The sequence below is a fragment of the Chroicocephalus ridibundus genome, chromosome 3, assembly GCF_963924245.1.
Source record: "Chroicocephalus ridibundus chromosome 3, bChrRid1.1, whole genome shotgun sequence".
In the NCBI taxonomy this organism is placed as follows: domain Eukaryota; kingdom Metazoa; phylum Chordata; class Aves; order Charadriiformes; family Laridae; genus Chroicocephalus; species Chroicocephalus ridibundus.
This window is the reverse complement of record NC_086286.1, coordinates 72339767-72351305: the sequence shown is the minus strand read 5'-3', so window position 1 is coordinate 72351305 and position 11539 is coordinate 72339767.

The window sequence follows — 11539 nt, the reverse complement described above, 5'->3', positions numbered from 1 at the left end:
TAACAAGATAGATGTCCATATGGCGCTCTGCTCCCTTTGAAATCCCTCACTCGCATCCCTCTTACTGAGCGGAATTAAAGCCCCTGTAAGCCGGTGTGGTTTGCTGCAATACCTCACTACAGCGCTTTGAGTTACAACCACTATCCATTTGTATGTTGCTAGGCTGCTTTCCCCTGAAAACAATGGGATCCCAGGGCGTGTGTGTGTGTGTCTGTGTATGTCTGCTTGTCTCTCCCCACCTCCCATTTTGGAGCCCTTTTACAAATGTCAGTTATCTTTGAGACAACAACAGAGGCCCAAAGCTCGCATCTGCGTGGACATGTGGCAGCACGGTGTGACATGCCCAGGTTGCCCGGCCCTGTTGTGGGAGCTGGCTGGAGCATCCTGCAGCTCAGGTGTGCCTCCAGCACCTTCGGTTCCTACCAGAGGAGACCGGGCTGTGGGCTGGAGGATGGGGGAGGGAGTACCGGATTTGACTTTGGTCTGAGGGTTCCGGGATGCTAGGGCTACACAGTTTAGACATGTAGTACCATAAAAATATGTATGTGGGCAGAGGAGAGCAATGCATTTCGTTCTATGATGGTGAGCAGAGCGAGCCCTTGCTGTCAGACACTGGTCTTTCTGTAGAGGCAGGAGGTCATACACGACTTCCAGCCAAAAGGAGAGTGCCAATGTAACTCCCACCGCTGTGGAGGCATGGTCAGATGCATGTGCAAGGAGTATGGGAGACTTGTCCGGGGAATTAACTACCTGTTGTGCTACCACAACTTTGGTGCAGCCTACAGTAGCACTGTAATGGTGTAGGATACAGCAGTGGGTAGTGAAATTGGGAGCAGTGCTATATACTTTCAATAGTACTGGTGGTGCTTACGCAACTCTGTAAGTGTCTGTTGAGCATAATATAAACATGGTAAATGTTCACAAAGCCTCAAGGTCCCTATGACAGTAGAAAATAAAGTATTTTGTCTCGTTGCCCGCATGCATCTTGACAGTGCTGGTTTCATTCTCAAGAACTGAGTAGTGGGGAAAAATAGCACTTGGCCTTCTAGACACGGACAGATGGTTGGCTGGTCAAAAGCCCTTCCGGTGCCTGAACCCTGACTGACAGTGTCCCTTCCCCTCTGGATAGATTACGAGGCTGTCAAGCAATCTTTCTTCCCTTCATCCATCAATTTACCTGTTGAAAGCTCTGGAGATCAGCAGCTGAGAAAGTGCATATGTAGCAAAAATACGTCATACTGGTCAAAATGGAAATTTTTTTTTTTTTTTTTACGCTATTGTTCTCTTCTATTCAGAGCTACAACTTTTTAACTTTTATGAAAATTTAACACCTTGCCTCTTCCCAAATTTACAGAAAAAAAATTATGAATGAAAAAAATATTAATGAAATCTCATTGTTTACATTTTATTTCCAGCGGTGGTAATGCTAGAGGAAACAGTTAATGTATTATTTGATAGCGATATTTTTTATTTGAGTTTCTGGAAACAAATACATTTTTTTTAACAGACAAGCAATTTCTTCCTCATGAAGCAATGAAGTAAGAATCAGGCTGATCTTACCATATCCAGTTCCTAGAATCGCCACATAAAGGCTAACCCTGATGAAGAAGCTGCTGAAATGCTCATCTGAATGAGAAGAAACTAATAATTTTTTCTTTTATTTTGATACATAAACTGAACATTTATAAAATTTGATTATGAAACATGAAGCTTTTAATTAGTTTCTAAATTAACACAATGTTGGAAAATGACAACATATTCAAAAGCTTTACCATTCTTTCCCTTTTTTTAATGCATATAAACTTCCACAGTTTATATGAAGCTACCAAAAACCAACAAGAAAATACCCTGAAATCTTAAAGTTAAATCTTATTAGATCCTTTTAATGCTCATATAGCAAAGACCTCAAGGAGAAATAAAGCATCTTCTTTGCAGAAACTAAAAAAACCCCAAAACAAAACAGAAAAGAAACAAGGTACGGCATACCACAGCTTATACTGATCTTTCTTGGTTTAATTTCTCATATATGTGACTTTTTTTCCTTCTTCAAAAAAACTGTAGCCATGAATCTCAGCCCATGTGGTGCAGCAAGGTAATGCACCCCTGTAGAAGCATGCTAAACTGTAATAGCTCCTTACGTTATTATAGTTTCATTTAAAAGATTTAACCTATAGTGTATTTGAAAAAAATAAAGGCTAAACTCAATCATAAAATAGAGATGCAGCACTGAAGAGAGTGTTTGGAAAACCCCTTGCAAATATACCTGTCAGGTACGTAGTCTCTTCAAGAGGTATGGTTTGATGTCACTTTAGGGTATGATGGTCTTCAAGCTCCAGAATTAAAGAAAGGGGAAAATGAATCTATCTGCTAGTAATATATGTTAATCAGCTGAATTAATAAGAGATCATGCTATGGAAGAGTGGATTTAGCCTACTGTTAATTTCTCGCTATGAGAAAACTGTCTCATTATATGGCTTTAGTAAAATGCAGAGGCAACTGCAGTGCAGTGTGGATTAATTAAAATTCAGGCATTGACTATGATTGACCTCAAGTCATAATTCCTATGGGTAATATCCTCTATGACTTGTTTTTGTGGAGGATTTTACAGAGTTTTTCAGGGAAAGTGGGAATGTGACCTACTGCCGTTGCTTCTTCCCTTCTTTAAGTTCTCTAAAGCTCATTGCCTTTAAATTCCTCTGCTAATGGCCCTGCATTATTGAAGGAAGCAGATGGATCTGCTATGTAGGAACTTCTTTAGTCTTCATTTATAGTCAGTTCCCTGTCTTCTAATTTTATTGATGCTGAGGTGGGTTTTGCGTTAGGGATTTTTTTTGGGAAGGTGGGGAGGTGATTCCTTTTTCCATTCCAAGGTAATTCATCAAATGATGTTATCATAACCCTGCAGCTGCAGACATTTGTTTTTGACTGCTTGATACCCCCATTTTATTATTCAAAGATTGGCTGTTGGTAATGATTAAATATAAGCATCTTAGAAATGCATAATGATGCCAATTTTCTGCCTAGTTTCCCTTTTCTAGAAACACCTTATCTGTGCAATATAAAGCCCAAGATGACAGCAATTTACACCTCTGCAGAGACAATAAAATGCAAATAGTGTGGTTTAGCTTGAGTATTTTCTCCTGGAAATACTTAGTTTTACCTTCTCGTTATTTTCCCTTGTGCAAAAAACCATGCACTAATAAGATGACTGCTGTTTTGTTTTGTTCATTTTTTTTTTTTTTTTTTTAACCTCAGTTAAGAACTTGTCTGTTACAAATGCCTATCAGGGAAAGTTGTGTATTTGTTGGGTGCCACATAACGAAGAGGCGCCTGCCTGCTGCCTTTCACCACTGCTTGTTTGCTGAGTGACATTTGTGGCTTTCGAATTGCAGAAGTGAGTTTGTGTTACGGGCTGAAGTCAATAAATAATGAGGGGCCATAGAGGCCAGATACGGCAAAGCTCCTTGGTTTGGATTTGAGATACACAAACCTCTTCTTTATAAACGGTACTTTATATGGGTTTTAGTTTCTGTGGGATTTTTTTCACATAGCCTCGCTGTACGAAACTACTGTACCCTAGGGAAAAAGTATCGGTGCTGTCAGAGAACTAATTTTGGGAAGGCAGAGAATAAAACTGTCAGCTTTTCCGAGCTGAAAGAGTTTCCCAAAGGGACTTTTTATTTTGTGAAGAAAACTACCAGAGGCTTGTAGCATTACTGGTATCGATTTTCATGTTCTGGTTTGCAGTCTTTATTTGCAAGAGCATTTGATTAAAATGATTTGTCTTTGATTTTCCTTGTCAAAATGGCTTTGATTTTAAAATTGATTTTATGGCAGTTTGTAACATGTAACTAAAATGGTTAATTTTATATGGTTTTAAAACCATTTAATTTTTTTTTTTATATATAACATATAACTAAAATGGTTAAAGTAGTTGCTTTTTTTAAAAAATCAAAACCACTGTTCTGAATATTAATGTTAAAGTGATATTATGTGTCTGAATTATTAACATTACATTTTTTGAAGGAAGTCTCAGGTCATGTTTGTTCTCATGTCATGTTTGGCTCTGTGTCAGAATAAGCTCAAGTGCCAAACTAGCACAATTTCTCATGGAAGAGAAATTCCTATATTGAAGTCGCTGTGATGCTTGACTTCTGTCAAAATAAGTCATAGATAGCAAATCTATCTTGGTTCCTTTCACTGATTCACTCAATAAGATTAAAGAGACTAAGAGGACACCATAAGTCACTTTCTGATTTACTGAACTAGAAAAATAATCAGATCATTAACTCCCATCTTAAAATGTAAGACTAGTCTTCTGAAAAGTTTAGTTAATGCTTTCACCTGGTCCATAAATTTAAGCAACTCATCCCTCAGCTTTATTACCTCCCTGACATCCACAACTAGTGAGGTCCATGATTCCAGAGCGCAGATGATTAATGTCACCCTATTTGGTTTCCTTACTGTAGCCCAGCATCAGAGATCGTCGGAACCTGCCTGCAGCTGCATGATGAGGCAGGGAGGGAGGGGACTCTTTTAAGCCTTTGAATTTTTCCCATCATGAACCTTTGCTTTCCCTATTCTGAGTGAGACTGGCCAGAATTTGTCCAAGCAGCTCTTTCCTACTGAAGATTTTGGATACAGCAAAGCTCAAACTTTGAAACATTTCAATCTCATCTACGTTTTCAAAGTAAATTTTTAAAAAAGTTTAAATGCATTTATTTTAATACAATTTTTCTTTTCATGATATATTAGTTAAAACAATGAAAAATATTTCTGCTTCAAGTTGGGTATTTTATTTTGTTAAAACTTCTGGGATATTTACATTTTGTTATAGTTTGAGACAAATATAATATCAGAATCCATAAATTGTTTTGAGGAACGAAATTTCTTTTTTTATTTTTTGCTTGGGTCAGCTTCTCTAGTTTGCTGTAGAGGACTTTTAGAAAGGTCATAATTTAATTAGTATATGCCTCCAGCTCTTCAGAAGCATATTCATCCATTCAAAATTTCAAAAATTAGTGTGACCAGCAGAATTAGGGAGGTGATTGTCCCCCTGTACTCAATGCTGGTGAGGCCACACCTTGAGTATTGTGTCCAGTTTTGGGCATCTCAATACAAGAGAGATATTGAGGTGCTGGAGTGAGTGCAGAGGAGGGCAACGAAGCTGGTGAAGGGCCTGGAGAATAAATCTTATGAGGAGCGATTGAGAGAGCTGGGACTGTTTAGTTTGAGGAAGAGGAGGCTGAGGGGAGACCTCATCGCTCTCTACAACTACTTGAAAGGCCATTGTAGAGAGGTTGGTGCTGGTCTCTTCTCACAGGTAATTAGCGATAGAACAAGAGGGAATGGGTTCAAGCTGCAACAGGGTAGGTTTAGGCTGGACATTAGGAAAAAATTCTTCACAGAAGGAGTGGTTAGACACTGGAATAGGCTGCCCAGGGAGGTGGTGGAGTCACCATCCCTGAATGAGTTTAAGACTCGTTTAGATGTGGTGTTAAGGGATATGGTGTAGGGGAGAACTTTGTAGAGTGGAGTTGATGGTTGGACTTGATGACCCCAAGGGTCTTTTCCAACCTAAATGATTCTGTGATTCTATGATTCCTTTTTTTCCTTCCTCTTCATCTATCCCAAAGTTTCTGCCTCATCCTCTCTCACCTGAGAACAGCCAAAGAGATCTCCTTCTGAGGTGTATATTAAATAAAGATATTTCCTTTCAAAATCCTACCATTGTGAGACATACTATGTCAGATGCACTTTCTAATGTATTAACAATGTGAGAAAACAAACGCGTTTCTCTATAGCATGACAGGCAATGAACTCATGTACCTCAAGGAAGCAAAACTAACCACACCAGAGAGAGAGGGAATGGATAAGAGAGAGGGTAAAGTGAAGGTCCAGACCTGACAGTGATGGTAAGGAAGTAAAACATTAGGGTAAACACTGATGTGCTCAAAGTGTTATTCCAGCATGTAAGGGTTCCCATTCCGTTATGATCAGCTATCAACTGAAAATCAACTTACTTTAGCAGAGAGCACACCACATGTCATTTTGTTATTTAAAAAAAAAAAATGTATTCCCTTTGCAGTGTTGTTGAGTGCCATCAGCAGTCAATCCAGAAAGTACAGGTCTGCACAGAGAGGCTATAATAAAAATAAAAATTAATAGAGAGTGATAACAAAGGTGCTGTAATGGTATCTGCACATGGAGAGTAAATGTGCTAGGACAGTTCAGCCCCGAAAACAGCCAGTGCAATTTGAGACATGATGAAAGCCTACAAACTCGTAAGTGGCTTGGAGAAACTGAATAGCTGCTTTTTTCTTCATACAAGAACAGAGTCACCACATAAAATGATCAGACTGCACATTCAGGATGCACAAGAGAAGGTGAGTCTTCATGCAACCTCTAATTAAAATCTCTACAGCATTGCCACAGGGCACTGTAGATGCTGAAAGTGCATACGACTTCCAAAAACATATTCATGAAAGAATTGTTCACCTAGGATCATTAAACGCAAAAGAATATGGCCACTGGCTCAGGGAGATCTTGAGACATGGGGCTCCAAGTGTCGCAACAGTTCACCAGGGCAGCATCAGTTCCTGCTTGCAGCATTCTCATATCCTTCCTGGGCATCGGCTGCTGCCCACTGTCAGAAACAGGACTAGGTGGGCCTTTAGTCTGGCCAAGTATGGCTTTTCCTGCTTTCACTAAAAATAATTCACATGCTGCAGATTTATGTAGTGTCTGACATTGCAAAGGATCTAAGATTTACTTGTTATAAGAGCTGTCATCTTCTGTGATTCTTCAAAGGCTGTTATGCTATAGGGTCTTGCTATCATTTAAGGCAGACGTGGGGAATTCATCTCACCCAGCTTTAGAAATCTACATGTGAGGCAATCACCTAGATCCCTCCTCTGATCAGTGAAGAAGAAAATCCATGGTTAGGGCCATCTCACCTAGGAGATGAGCTGTGTGCTATGGAGCCTATCACTCTGTAAGGGGAGCCAAGTGACTAATTCCCATGTAGACACCTACACCGCACTTGTCAAAATTTAGATATGTGAATCCCACTAGGTCTGGAACTAGGTGATGGTGTAACTAGGAAAAATGAACGTTTTTTCCTGTTTTTGAAATCAGCAGATTTCTATTAGCAGGGCCATTGCCCTTGACTGGTGTCCATGTGGAAGACAATGTGAAGGGAGAATTGGTAAGGAAGGGAAGTAAGTAGAGAGCTGTATCCTGGTTCTGCTTCCTCCCATTGCATAAAAATGGAGGAAACGTGGCTTTTTTTTTTTTCAAAGCGAGATTTGTATGTTTTCTAAAACAATAGTGCAAGGGCAAACCAGCTGGAAAAACTGTCTGGAATACAGACTTTAACCAGGTTTGGGGTCTACAAAAGTGTTAAAGAAAGGCTTTGTTATCCAGAAAGATCCTTTATTTTCACCTAGAATGTAACATGTCTGAAGAAGATAAACATGACCAGAAAATAATATATTAATTGCTTTATTGTCATGTAATTCCTCCAAAATCACAGTTCTACAATTCGAAGGGCTAGGACTGAGAAAAGTGCATTTAAATCTTTCCTGGCTCTTAAAAACTGTGTTATGGAAATGGAAGTGCCTAAGAATGGTGTCAGACAGGAGAGGACACGTAGCAGTGTGTCTGAAGGGCAGCACTAGGAACGGTGGGCAGATATGACTCAGGTTCAGAGGAACTGGACTGCATTCCTGGTGGTTGAATCCATTCACAATAGAATTGTATCCAGGAATATGACCTATATAATTTTCAGCATTGTTTCTGTTTTCAAGATAAAATCATCTGGCCTTCTGCCGTATGAAAGATTGTTTGTTACCTTAATGTTTTTCTTATCACCGGTGAAGAACAACTTCCCAAAGTCTATCTTGTATCTATCCTTTCAACTATCTATATAACTTTTTCCAAGCTGAAAATCATTCTCTTCACTTCCTCTTTGTCTGCATCTAAAATAGGTCATTGTTTCTTCATGATGACACTTAAACTGCTCACCACTTCTTCTTCAGCCAAATTAAATGTACCACAGTACTTTGAAGATACTCCATCTACCTTGAGATAGGTTTTGTCATATAATCTATACTCCAAATGTTATGTTTTACATTTTTAATCTGAAGGGAACTACTTGCTGTCATGGTGTGATCTTCTGATGCAAAGGTACAGCTATGGGATACTTATGTGAAGGAGAATGTACAGTAAAAACAGCTTAAAATTATCATTTGAGTCAAGATGGGTGTGATTCATTTGACCAAATGTCAGCTACATATGAGCTAGATCTGTAGACCCTAGTCAATAAGAGTCACTTCATCACATCCTGAAGCAGAAATCTTAGCTAGGGGAAACGGTTGGTATGAGTGGCAAGGGAGGCATAACGGGAAGCCGAAACAGCATACACACTGCACAGAGGCAGTACAGAGGAGAAGAGAATGTTTCCTTTAGAAATTATTAAACAGGCCCTTTCACACCTTTTTTTTGTCATGAAAAGGTAGGTCTCCAAAGGAAAATGTTTGCTTAATAAAATACACTTAATCAGGGCCTTCATCTTTGAAGAGGCACCGTTGCACACCCATCTGCCCCTCTCCTTCACAGAAGACGTGTTGACTCGTGCTCTAAGTACTGAAACATTCTCAGGCTCCTCTTTCCAGAGGCAAGGCAAAGGAACATACTGCATTATAGCATAAAAACCTTTCCAAATTGATCTTTATTATGGTGAATATTCAAGTCCTCAGAAGTGTGAGGAATGTAAGCTTGAGTTTTCAGAACAACTGATCTGCATGGTGATGGATCAATAGAAGACACTGCAGTGGATCTTAACAAAAAGGGCTTCTTAGCACATGCAGCGAACACTGAATATTGAACTACCTTTCGGGATGGATGCATACTGCTGTTTGAAGTTTTTCTTCTTTCCTTAAAAATACCCCCCCCCCCCCCCCAAAATCATAGGGTCCTGTGCCGGATCTAAGGACTCATTGCCTATAAATCTGGAGCACAGTTCTGCAGTCAACCAAATCTCTCTTCTTTGAAAAATCCAGTCTCCATTCAAACAGCAGTGGAGGCTCGAAGCCTTCCTCCTGGAGGCTTTACTCTTAAGTTCTCCCAGTCCCTTTTACTATGGGGGTATCACAACCCAGAGATCCAAAGCTGTTTTAAGTGGTGCGGTTGGAATTTACCACATGTTAAAATTCTGAGTTACTTGTTATTTTTCATGAAGTGCAGGAAATCTTCTGAATGGGCAGCGTTTACGCATTTGGGATTGTGGTTACAGTAATTTGGTTGGGTGGTATCAATGACTTCGTGAGTTTGAGCACTGGCTGAGCATTGACTCACGTGCGGACAGGGACCAGAGATGCAGCTCTGATTCTTAGCTCATGAGACTGCGAGGGAACGATTATTATTTGCTGCTTGCAGTGGTCAGCAGGAAATTGTTTTGGTCCTCACTTGTTCTGTAATTTAAAAGGACAACTATCCTTGTACATTCAGGCTTTAAAGGAGGCAAAAGAGCAAAAGGGAAGTGAGAGAAGAGATGATAGCAAAGCATTTAAAGTGTTAGGGTACTTGTCTTGGTGTGTGAGTTGGAGCTTTATTCTATCTAATGCTGGAAGCTGCTCTCATTTAACAGGTCTGTAAGCACGTACCCACCCTTTGCAGAGCCATTGCCAGCTGTGCAGGCAGACACAGGAATCTGGAGATGGACCAAGGTGTGTACGGCTCTCCTTCAAAAGAGGGAGGCTGCATATCCAGAGCCAAAGCCTGCATATTGCTCTTGGCTATTTTTCAAAATGACTGAGAGTAGCATCAGAAGACTTTGAGCCTGAAAACCAAGCGTGGTCAGACTATCTATTTCATTAGGAATCAGGACTTTCTGAGGTACGAGTTTATTTCGTAATGGCAGCTTGCTTCTCTTAACAGTAACCACCCCCCCCCCGCCGTCTTTTCATTAACTGCCTGAGCTTGTAACACATCAAATAGCTCTTACCCTCCTGTACATCAGTGTACTACCTTCTTCTGGCGCCAGCCATGCAATTGCCTATACTTCTGAGTACATGTTGTACCATTATCCCCTGTCACGTTTCCATGGAGGGGTGGATGGTAACAATGATTACTATATAGGTTTGAACAATATTTTCTTGGGATTTTATGAAAATTCTGTAGTAGAGCCACCTAAGGCTAATGAACAAAGAAATAAATGGTGTCAGTAGTGGTTAAAAGGTAATTTAAAGAATTCACAGCAGGAAAAGAAAATGCTGTACACAAACTAGTTTATAAATTTCAGACCACCACCTTAAATAGAAGCAGGTGGTAGCTTCCCTATTGCGAATCCAAGGATTTTTTTATTGGAAATCAATCATTCCTTCCATGGGAATCTGTTAGAAACTGCTAATCATAGCAATCTATTGCACCTCACTGTTTTGCAGCAGTCTGATCTCCTGGACTTGTATTTACCAATGATTTAGGATGGCTGGCATCTCCATAAGAAATTAATTAGCTGTACTCCTACTGTGTTTAAATTCTTGCATAAAGACATTGTATATTAATCATAGTTTTCCCCTGGGATTACAAGGAACAAACTTGGTACGTTTAGGAGAAAGCTTGGTTTCATGCTAGAGGACTGAGCACATTATTCATAAATAAAAATGCAACTATGAATATAAGGGAAGGAAGAATTTATAATAACAGTGCAATTTGGTATGATTTTGTGGCTTCAGACTGCAGCTTCAGACCCTCCTTTGAGAGGGGCTGCATTATGTTCCCCATCACCCATGACATTAAAGTCATTCACTTCAGCCCACAGCCTCTTGTCTCTCCAAAAAGGATTCAGGAGAAGTGCAGGCTATAGCTTGAGTCTCCAGCTTGAATGGCATGGAGCTCCTTGAAGAACTGGGAGGCTATAGAGGACAACACAGAATATTTGTTTTATAGAACAATAAACATTTTGTGTCCTGACATATCTTTAGTTTTTACTGTGATCATAATCTGAAAGCACTCCTCTTTCTCTTTGGATGAAGGCAGGGCACCCTTCCATCTGGGCAGAGAAGGTCCTTCTCTTCTCCTGATGGCTTTAGGAGGAGAACAAGCCCGAGTGTGTGCTTAGAGCAAAGACATATATCTGCCTGCTCTCGCGCATGGGCTGGTCGGGAGTCTGATTGTTTTCTGATATGGGCATGAGCTGGAAAAATCTTCCTGACAGATCGAAGCATGTAAGGGAGGATATTAGTACTGACTGTGTCATTATAATTGACAAAATCTGATATTATAATGTTTATGAAGATGTTTACTAAGACTGTTTTAATCAACATGTATGCAAGCAGAAAGCAGGTAGACTTCTGGGCGAGTACCTAAAAGAAGTTTTCAAAACAGGCTTTGGATCTTGGGCATATGGGAAAATTAAGTTTATATTTTAATTCAGTGGGAGAAAGAGCCATGTTTCCTGCTAGTAGAATAACAAGATTAATTTATCTTTTGATGTATTTATGCATGAGCCTGAAATATTAGTCTAAGCAGTTTAAAC